This window comes from Argopecten irradians, chromosome 1, assembly GCF_041381155.1.
Source record: "Argopecten irradians isolate NY chromosome 1, Ai_NY, whole genome shotgun sequence".
Taxonomy (NCBI): domain Eukaryota; kingdom Metazoa; phylum Mollusca; class Bivalvia; order Pectinida; family Pectinidae; genus Argopecten; species Argopecten irradians.
Window position 1 is genome coordinate 69,579,095 of NC_091134.1, and position 12,288 is coordinate 69,591,382.

The window sequence follows — 12,288 nt, forward strand, 5'->3', positions numbered from 1 at the left end:
CACAACATATAGACCATGGGCCTGTGATCACACAACATATAGACCATGGGCCTGTGATCACACAACATATAGACCATGGGCCTGTGATTACACAACATATAGACCATGGGCCTGTGATTACACAACATATAGACCATGGGCCTGTGATCACACAACATATAGACCATGGGCCTGTGATTACACAACATATAGACCATGGGCCTGTGATCACACAACATATAGACCATGGGCCTGTGATCACACAACATATAGACCATGGGTCTGTGATTACACAACATATAGACCATGGGTCTGTGATTACACAACATATAGACCATGGGCCTGTGATTACACAACATATAGACCATGGGCCTGTGATTACACAACATATAGACCATGGGCCTGTGATTACACAACATATAGACCATGGGCCTGTGATTACACAACTTCTAGACCATGGGTCTGTGATTACACAACTTATAGACCATGGGTCTGTGATTACACAACTTATAGACCATGGGTCTGTGATTACACAACTTATAGACCATGGGTCTGTGATTACACAACATATAGACCATGGGTCTGTGATTACACAACTTATAGACCATGGGTCTGTGATCACACAACATATAGACCATGGGTCTGTGATCACACAACTTCTAGACCATGGGCCTGTGATTACACAACTTCTAGACCATGGGTCTGTGATTACACAACTTATAGACCATGGGTCTGTGATTACACAATTTATAGACCATGGGTCTGTGATTACACAACATATAGACCATGGGTCTGTGATTACACAATTTATAGACCATGGGTCTGTGATTACACAACATATAGACCATGGGCCTGTGATTACACAACATATAGACCATGGGCCTGTGATCACACAACATATAGACCATGGGTCTGTGATCACACAACTTATAGACCATGGGTCTGTGATTACACAACTTATAGACCATGGGCCTGTGATTACACAACATATAGACCATGGGCCTGTGATTACACAACATATAGACCATGGGCCTGTGATTACACAACTTATAGACCATGGGCCTGTGATTACACAACTTATAGACCATGAGTCTGTGATTACACAATTTATAGACCATGAGTCTGTGATTACACAACATATAGACCATGGGCCTGTGATTACACAACTTATAGACCATGGGCCTGTGATTACACAACATATAGACCATGGGCCTGTGATTACACAACTTATAGACCATGGGCCTGTGATTACACAACTTATAGACCATGGGTCTGTGATTACACAACTTATAGACCATGGGCCTGTGATTACACAACATATAGACCATGGGCCTGTGATTACACAATTTATAGACCATGGGCCTGTGATTACACAACATATAGACCATGGGTCTGTGATTACACAATTTATAGACCATGGGTCTGTGATTACACAACATATAGACCATGGGCCTGTGATTACACAACATATAGACCATGGGCCTGTGATTACACAACTTATAGACCATGGGTCTGTGATTACACAACATATAGACCATGGGTCTGTGATTACACAATTTATAGACCATGGGTCTGTGATTACACAATTTATAGACCATGGGTCTGTGATTACACAACATATAGACCAAGGGTCTGTGATTACACAACTTATAGACCATGGGCCTGTGATTACACAACTTATAGACCATGGGTCTGTGATTACACAATTTATAGACCATGGGTCTGTGATTACACAATTTATAGACCATGGGTCTGTGATTACACAACATATAGACCATGGGTCTGTGATCACACAACATATAGACCATGGGTCTGTGATTACACAATTTATAGACCATGGGTCTGTGATTACACAACATATAGACCATGGGTCTGTGATTACACAATTTATAGACCATGGGTCTGTGATTACACAACATATAGACCATGGGTCTGTGATTACACAATTTATAGACCATGGGTCTGTGATTACACAACATATAGACCATGGGTCTGTGATTACACAATTTATAGACCATGGGTCTGTGATTACACAACATATAGACCATGGGTCTGTGATTACACAACTTATAGACCATGGGTCTGTGATTACACAATTATAGACCATGGGTCTGTGATTACACAACATATAGACCATGGGTCTGTGATTACACAATATATAGACCATGGGTCTGTGATTACACACATATAGACCATGGGTCTGTGATTACACAACATATAGACCATGGGTCTGTGATTACACAACATATAGACCATGGGTCTGTGATTACACAACTTATAGACCATGGGTCTGTGATTACACAACATATAGACCATGGGTCTGTGATTACACAACTATAGACCATGGGTCTGTGATTACACAACATATAGACCATGGGTCTGTGATTACACAACATATAGACCATGGGCCTGTGATTACACAACATATAGACCATGGGCCTGTGATTACACAACTTATAGACCATGGGCCTGTGATTACACAACATTATAGACCATGGGTCAGTGATCACACAACATATAGACCAAGGGCCTGTGATTACACAACTTATAGACCATGGGTCTGTGATTACACAACATATAGACCATGGGTCAGTGATCACACAACATATAGACCATGGGTCTGTGATTACACAATTTATAGACCATGTGTCTGTGATTACACAACATATAGACCATGGGTCTGTGATTACACAACATATAGACCATGGGCCTGTGATCACACAACTTCTAGACCATGGGCCTGTGATTACACAACTTCTAGACCATGAGTCTGTGATAACACAATTTATAGACCATGTGTCTGTGATTACACAATTTATAGACCATGAGTCTGTGATTACACAACATATAGACCATGGGCCTGTGATTACACAACATATAGACCATGGGCCTGTGATCACACAACATATAGACCATGGGTCAGTGATCACACAACATATAGACCATGGGCCTGTGATTACACAACTTATAGACCATGGGCCTGTCATCACACAACATATAGACCATGGGCCTGTGATTACACAACATATAGACCAAGGGCCTGTGATCACACAACTTCTAGACCATGGGCCTGTGATTACACAACTTATAGACCATGAGTGTGTGATTACACAATTTATAGACCATGAGTCTGTGATTACACAACATATAGACCATGGGCCTGTGATTACACAACTTATAGACCATGGGCCTGTGATTACACAACTTCTAGACCATGGGTCTGTGATTACACAACTTCTAGACCATGGGTCTGTGATTACACAATTTTATAGACCATGGGCCTGTGATTACACAACATATAGACCATGAGTCTGTGATTACACACAATTTATAGACCATGAGTCTGTGATTACACAACATATAGACCATGGGCCTGTGATTACACAACTTATAGACCATGGGTCTGTGATTACACAACATATAGACCATGGGTCTGTGATTACACAATTTATAGACCATGGGCCTGTGATTACACAACATATAGACCATGGGTCTGTGATTACACAACTTCTAGACCATGGGCCTGTGATTACACAACATATAGACCATGGGTCTGTGATTACACAATTTATAGACCATGAGTCTGTGATTACACAACATATAGACCATGAGTCTGTGATTACACAACATATAGACCATGGGCCTGTGATTACACAACATATAGACCATGGGCCTGTGATTACACAACTTATAGACCATGGGTCTGTGATTACACAACATATAGACCATGGGCCTGTGATTACACAACATATAGACCAAGGGCCTGTGATTACACAACTTATAGACCATGGGTCTGTGATTACACAACATATAGACCATGGGCCTGTGATTACACAACATATAGACCATGGGCCTGTGATTACACAACATATAGACCATGGGCCTGTGATTACACAACATATAGACCATGGGTCTGTGATCACACAATTTATAGACCATGGGTCTGTGATTACACAATTTATAGACCATGGGTCTGTGATTACACAACATATAGACCATGGGTCTGTGATTACACAACATATAGACCATGGGCCTGTGATTACACAACTTATAGACCATGGGCCTGTGATTACACAACTTCTAGACCATGGGTCTGTGATTACACAACTTATAGACCATGGGTCTGTGATTACACAATTTATAGACCATGGGTCTGTGATTACACAACATATAGACCATGGGCCTGTGATTACACAACTTATAGACCATGGGTCTGTGATTACACAACATATAGACCATGGGTCTGTGATTACACAACTTATAGACCATGGGTCTGTGATTACACAACATATAGACCAAGGGTCTGTGATTACACAACTTATAGACCATCGGTCTGTGATTACACAACTTATAGACCATGGGTCTGTGATTACACAACATATAGATCATGGGCCTGTGATCACACAACATATAGACCATGGGTCTGTGATTACACAATTTATAGACCATGAGTCTGTGATTACACAACTTCTAGACCATGGGTCTGTGATCACACAGCATATAGACCATGGGCCTGTCATCACACAACAAATAGACCATGGGCCTGTGATTACACAACATATAGATCATGGGCCTGTGATTACACAACATATAGACCAAGGGCCTGTGATCACACAACATATAGACCATGGGTCTGTGATTACACAATTTATAGACCATGGGTCTGTGATCACACAGCATATAGACCATGGGCCTGTCATCACACAACAAATAGACCATGGGCCTGTGATTACACAACATATAGATCATGGGCCTGTGATTACACAACATATAGACCAAGGGCCTGTGATCACACAACATATAGACCATGGGTCTGTGATTACACAATTTATAGACCATGAGTCTGTGATTACACAACTTCTAGACCATGGGTCTGTGATCACACAGCATATAGACCATGGGCCTGTCATCACACAACAAATAGACCATGGGCCTGTGATTACACAACATATAGATCATGGGCCTGTGATTACACACAACATATAGACCAAGGGCCTGTGATCACACAACTTCTAGACCATGGGTCTGTGATTACACAACATATAGACCAAGGGCCTGTGATTACACAACATATAGACCATGGGTCTGTGATAACACAACTTATAGACCATGGGTCAGTGATCACACAACATATAGACCATGGGCCTGTGATCACACAACATATAGACCATGGGCCTGTGATCACACAACATATAGATCATGGGCCTGTGATTACACAACATATAGACCAAGGGCCTGTGATCACACAACTTCTAGACCATGGGTCTGTGATTACACAACTTATAGACCATGAGTCTGTGATTACACAACATATGGACCATGGGCCTGTGATTACACAACTTCTAGACCATGGGTCTGTGATTACCACAACATATAGATCATGGGTCTGTGATCACACAACTTCTAGACCATGGGCCTGTGATTACACAACTTCTAGACCATGGGCCTGTGATCACACAACATATAGACCATGGGCCTGTGATTACACAACATATAGACCATGGGCCTGTGATCACACAACATATAGACCATGGGCCTGTGATTACACAACATATAGACCATGGGCCTGTGATCACACAGCATATAGACCATGGGCCTGTTATTACACAACATATAGACCATGGGTCTGTGATTACACAACTTCTAGACCATGGGCCTGTGATCACACAACATATAGACCATGGGCCTGTGATTACACAACATATAGACCATGGGCCTGTGATCACACAACATATAGACCATGGGCCTGTGATTACACAACATATAGACCAAGGGCCTGTGATCACACAACATATAGACCATGAGTCTGTGATCACACAGCATATAGACCATGGGTCTGTGATTACACAACTTATAGACCATGGGCCTGTGATCACACAACATATAGACCATGGGCCTGTGATCACACAACATATAGACCATGGGCCTGTGATCACACAACATATAGACCATGGGCCTGTGATAACACAATTTATAGACCATGAGTCTGTGATTACACAATTTATAGACCATGAGTCTGTGATTACACAATTTATAGACCATGGGTCTGTGATTACACAACATATAGACCATGGGCCTGTGATTACACAACATATAGACCATGGGCCTGTGATTACACAACATATAGACCATGGGCCTGTGATTACACAACATATAGACCATGGGCCTGTGATTACACAACTTATAGACCATGAGTCAGTGATCACACAACATATAGACCATGGGCCTGTGATTACACAACATATAGACCATGGGCCTGTGATCACACAACATATAGACCATGGGCCTGTGATCACACAACATATAGACCATGGGCCTGTGATCACACAACATATAGACCATGGGCTGTGACACACAACATATAGACCATGGGCCTGTGATTACACAACAAATAGACCATGGGCCTGTGATTACACAACATATAGACCATGGGCCTGTGATTACACAACATGTAGACCATGAGTCTGTGATTACACAACATGTAGACCATGAGTCTGTGATTACACAACATATAGACCATGGGCCTGTGATTACACAACATATAGACCATGAGTCTGTGATTACACAACTTATAGACCATGGGCCTGTGATCACACAACATATAGACCATGGGCCTGTGATCACACAACATATAGACCATGGGCCTGTGATTACACAACATATAGACCATGGGCCTGTGATTACACAACAAATAGACCATGGGCCTGTGATTACACAACATATAGACCATGGGCCTGGTATCACACAACATGTAGACCATGGGCCTGTGATTACACAACATGTAGACCATGGGTCTGTGATTACACAACATATAGACCATGGGTCTGTGATTACACAACATATAGACCATGGGCCTGTCATCACACATCAAATAGATCATGGGCCTGTGATTACACAACATATAGACCAAGGGCCTGTGATCACACAACTTCTAGACCATGGGTCTGTGATTACACAACTTATAGACCATGAGTCTGTGATTACACAATATATGGACCATGGGCCTGTGATTACATAACATATAGACCATGGGCCTGTGATTACACAACATATAGACCATGAGTCTGTGATCACACAACATGTAGACCATGGGCCTGTGATTACACAACATATAGACCATGGGCCTGTGATCACACAACATGTAGACCATGGGCCTGTGATTACACAACATATAGACCATGAGTCTGTGATTACACAACATGTAGACCATGGGCCTGTGATCACACAACATATAGACCATGGGCCTGTGATCACACAACATATGGACCATGGGCCTGTGATCACACAATTTATAGACCATGAGTCTGTGATTACACAATTTATAGACCATGGGCCTGTGATTACACAACATGTAGACCATGAGTCTGTGATTACACAATTTATAGACCATGGGCCTGTGATCACACAATTTATAGACCATGAGTCTGTGATTACACAATTTATAGACCATGAGTCTGTGATTACACAACATATAGACCATGGGCCTGTGATTACACAATATATAGACCATGAGTCTGTGATTACACAATTTATAGACCATGAGTGTGTGATTACACAACTTCTAGACCATGAGTCAGTGATCACACAACATATAGACCATGGGCCTGTGATTACACAACTTCTAGACCATGGGCCTGTGATTACACAATTTATAGACCATGAGTCTGTGATTACACAACATATAGACCATGGGCCTGTGATTACACAATATATAGACTATGAGTCTGTGATTACACAATTTATAGACCATGAGTGTGTGATTACACAACTTCTAGACCATGAGTCAGTGATCACACAGCATATAGACCATGGGTCTGTGATTACACAACTTATAGACCATGGGCCTGTGATTACACAACATGTAGACCATGAGTCAGTGATCACACAACATATAGACCATGGGCCTGTGATTACACAACAAATAGACCATGGGCCTGTGATCACACAACATGTAGACCATGGGCCTGTGAATACAGAAGCTTTAGAATGTTACAGTTTCAGACAACATTAAACATATGACAGATTAGAGCTAGGGTCTCAGTGAATGTTCTTACATATGTTGAACATTCCTACAACTACACTCTGCTGACCTCTGTAGACCTTTACTGACCTTTGTTGACCTTTGCTGACCTTTGTTGACCTTTACTGAACTTTGTTGACCTTTACTTACCTTTGTTGACCTTAACTGACCTTTGTTGAACTCTGCTGTCAATAACTGTATTCTTCTGACCACTGTTGACTTATGTTGACCTCTGTAGGTCATTCATTGACTGGAAAGGTCAGGATGACCTATGTATCTGCTGTCTATTGCTAATGTTTACTGTTCATAAACTTTTCGAAATCGCTCATAGGAGATTGAGCTGACAGAGACTTTATTTAACACCTTTTACACTACTCCCCTGTTTTGTTCTTAAATCTCAAGCTGAGACACTAAAACCACCATCCAGGCTGAGTGAGGGTTATTAGACTAGTTGGGCGCAAATGTAGAAGAACAGGAAAAATACACAATCATGTTGAGTGTTCTGACCAGGAATCAAACTTGGGCGTCTGGTGTGAAAAACTACAGCTCTACAAACTGAGCTAAAGAAGCATGCTCCGTCAGCTGAGTGACAGAAATTTAACACTATGTACAAGCGACATTGACCCAATCCTTTAACATATTTATCATTAGGTGGCAGGTAATTCACCTTGTGTATCCATTGGCTGTGATGTTTTGACCTCTAGCTGTGTATATTCAATTAGAGAGAAATGGGAAATGATTGGCAGCCATCTTAGATTATAATAATTAAAGATTTTTGCTTATTATTTCTTAGGACTTTGTTTCTATAATTTCGTTTTTGGCTCCCCATGGTCCCTAGTTGTTTAGGTTCCATTTTTGGATTAATCGGAAAACAACACAGCCATGGGATTTGAATAAAAATCCTTTTTTGGCCGCAATTTGTTTTCTTACATTTTTGAACATTTTCATTTTTTTGATAACTTGGAAGCAATAACCTACTGATATTAATGTTAATTAATGAGTGAAAAAGGTCCAAGCATGTTATGGCTGATTTTTGTTCTGACTGAGAAGGCAACACAAGATCGGGGTAGAGCATCCAATGACCAATTCTCTTAGACATGCAGATAATGGTCGCCATGGCCTGGACACGGAAACTTCATGCCTAACATGGATTTTATTGTATAGAGTTGTTTTTGTAACAGTAATGCTCGCAACTGTATGGAGGTGCATGATGAGATAAGGAATCAATCAATACGTCAAATACAATTAAAGCTTGGCTAGTGATGGTGCCCTATCCTTGGTACATATGTGTGAGTCACTGCTCCCAAGCTCTACTCAACCATGGACACAAACTCAAAATCAGTAGCTGTTTGTTGTTTTATCCAGATACTATCCAGTGTTTGTATGTCTTGGATTGCCTCAGTTCGGTTTTTATAAACCACGATTGTTCATCTTGGGTACAGCCATATAGTCCAAACAATGTTTGCTGTACATCATCAAATGTAACATTGAAGCCGTTGTAGTCGGACAAAAGCTTTCTGATAAACTCTAGGGACTTCATATGAATAAAACTTTCAAAACAGTTTTTTAAATCAATTTTATTGGGCAGTGAAGACGTTGATTATTACTCCTAAGTCATATTTACTGTTAAAGGGAAAAACAGTTTGTTTTAAGAGTTAAAACAAATAATTTCCATTTGTGATTTCTAGACTCCTTTGTAAAGTTTATGCAGTAGAGATACTAATATGATGTCTAATCGTCTGTTTTCCGGAAAGATGACGATTCTGCAGAAAAATATGATACTCCTGGGTGTAAATCGTAGTCTGACTATCGTAACCGTTGAGTTATATCTTGGTATTGATTGTACGGAGACAGCACTGCCCTCTAGTGTTTTCATATTAAACTTTGATGATCTTATTTTCAGGTTATATGGTCCTTGTAGGGATTGCTATCCATAAAACGTAGACCATTAAGCTCCCTTCTTTATAGGTAATGAAACTTAATGGTTTTTCATGGAGATGAAAATTTGCGAAAGAATTTCTGTCACTATGGATACGCTGGTGACAAAGGACTTAAAAAGATATGACCTTTTCCTGTAGTACCAAATTTCACCTCGGTCATTTAAGGGAAATACTGTGTTCTCGTTCATGACTCATTCTGTTGGCAACAGGTAGACATTTTAAACACGTATTCAGGGTGACAATGTCTGGTGTACCAGAATAAAAAATGTTTTACAGTCTTAACACCAAATTAGTGCCGTAAAAAAGCCGAGACTTAATTATCACATGTGTTAATGTCTTTCTAGAAGGACACAGCAAATGGTTTAATAGCTCAAGTAGGAAATGCCCGAATGTAGTGAGGTTCTATATAGATTTTAAACCTGTGTATCTGGTTTTGTTTGGTCTGCATAACAAACTACAGCTACCTGTTGTCTAAGGGAAGGGAGTCGGAGTAAGATGTCTTGTGTCTAAGGGAAGAGAGTCGGAGTAAGATGTCTTGTAACTAAGAGAAGAGAGTCGGAGTAAGATGTCTTGTAGCTAAGAGAAGAGAGTCGGAGTAAGATGTCTTGTAACTAAGAGAAGAGAGTTGGAGTAAAATGTTTTGGTGTCTAAGGGAAGAGAGTGGCAGTAAGATGTCTTGTTGTCTAAGGGAAGGGAGTCGGAGTAAAATGTCTTGTGTCTAAGGGAAGAGAGTCGGAGTAAGATGTCTTGTGTCTAAGGGAAGAGAGTCGGAGTAAGATGTCTTGTGTCTAAGGGAAAAGAGTCGGAGTAAGATGTCTTGTGTCTAAGGAAAGAGAGTCGGAGTAAGATGTCTTGTTACTAAGGGAAGAGAGTCGGAGTAAGATGTCTTTTGTCTAAGGGAAGAGAGTGGCAATAAGATGTCTTGTTGTCTAAGGGAAGAGAGGTGGAGTAAGCTGTCTTGTGTCTAAGGGAAGAGAGTCGGAGTAAGATGTCTTTTGTTTAAGAGAAGAGAGTAAGAGTAAGATGTCTTTTGTCTAAGGGAAGAGAGTCGGAGTAAGATGTCTTTTGTTTAAGAGAAGAGAGTAAGAGTAAGATGTCTTTTGTCTAAGGGAAGAGAGTAAGAGTAAGATGTCTTTTGTCTAAGGGAAGAGAGTCGGAGTAAGATGTCTTGTAACTAACGGAAGAGAGTCTGAGTAAGATGTCTTTTGACTAAGAGAAGAGAGTAAGAGTAAGATGTCTTTTGTCTAAGGGAAGAGAGTCGGAGTAAGATGTCTTGTAACTAACGGAAGAGAGTCTGAGTAAGATGTCTTTTGTCTAAGGGAAGGGAGTCGGAGTAAGATGTCTTGTAACTAAGGGAAGAGAGTCGGAGTAAGATGTCTTGTAACTAAGGGAAGAGAGTCGGAGTAAAATGTCTGGGTGTCTAAGGGAAGAGAGTGGCAATAAGATGTCTTGTTTCTAAGGGAAGAGAGTGGCAGTAAGATGTCTTGTAACTAAGGGAAGAGAGTCGGAGTAAAATGTCTGGGTGTCTAAGGGAAGAGAGTGGCAGTAAGATGTCTTGTTTCTAAGGGAAGAGAGTCGGAGTAAAATGTCTTGTAACTAACGGAAGAGAGTCGGAGTAAAATGTCTGGGTGTCTAAGGGAAGAGAGTGGCAGTAAGATGTCTTGTTTCTAAGGGAAGAGAGTCGGAGTAAGATGTCTTGTAACTAAGAGAAGAGAGTTGGAGTAAAATGTTTTGGTGTCTAAGGGAAGAGAGTGGCAGTAAGATGTCTTGTTGTCTAAGGCAAGGGAGTCGGAGTAAGATGTCTTGTGTCTAAGGGAAAAGAGTCGGAGTAAGATGTCTTGTGTCTAAGGGAAGAGAGTCGGAGTAAGATGTCTTGTTGTCTAAGGGAAGGGAGTCGGAGTAAGATGTCTTGTGTCTAAGGGAAAAGAGTCGGAGTAAGATGTCTTGTGTCTAAGGGAAGAGAGTCGGAGTAAGATGTCTTGTGTCTAAGGGAAGAGAGTGGCAATAAGATGTCTTGTTGTCTAAGGGAAGGGAGTCGGAGTAAGATGTCTTGTTACTAAGGGAAGAGAGTCGGAGTAAGATGTCTTGTTACTAAGGGAAGAGAGTCGGAGTAAGATGTCTTGTAACTAAGGGAAGCGAGTCGGAGTAAGATATCTTGTAACTAATGGAAGAAAGTCGGAGTATGATGTCTTTTGTCTAAGAAAAGAGAGTAAGAGTAAGATGTCTTTTGTCTAAGGGAAGAGAGTCGGAGTAAGATGTCTTGTAACTAACGGAAGAGAGTCGGAGTAAGATGTCTTTTGTCTAAGGGAAGAGAGTTTGAGTAAGATGTCTTGTAACTAAGGGAAGGGA

General features: G+C 41.0%; 1 long non-coding RNA gene across 2 annotated transcripts in view; it reads left to right on the forward strand.

Annotated features, from left to right (window-relative positions):
- Positions 1 to 12,288, forward strand: part of LOC138306861 (uncharacterized) — a 71,953-nt gene that overhangs the window by 31,736 nt on the left and 27,929 nt on the right. The window lies entirely within an intron of this gene.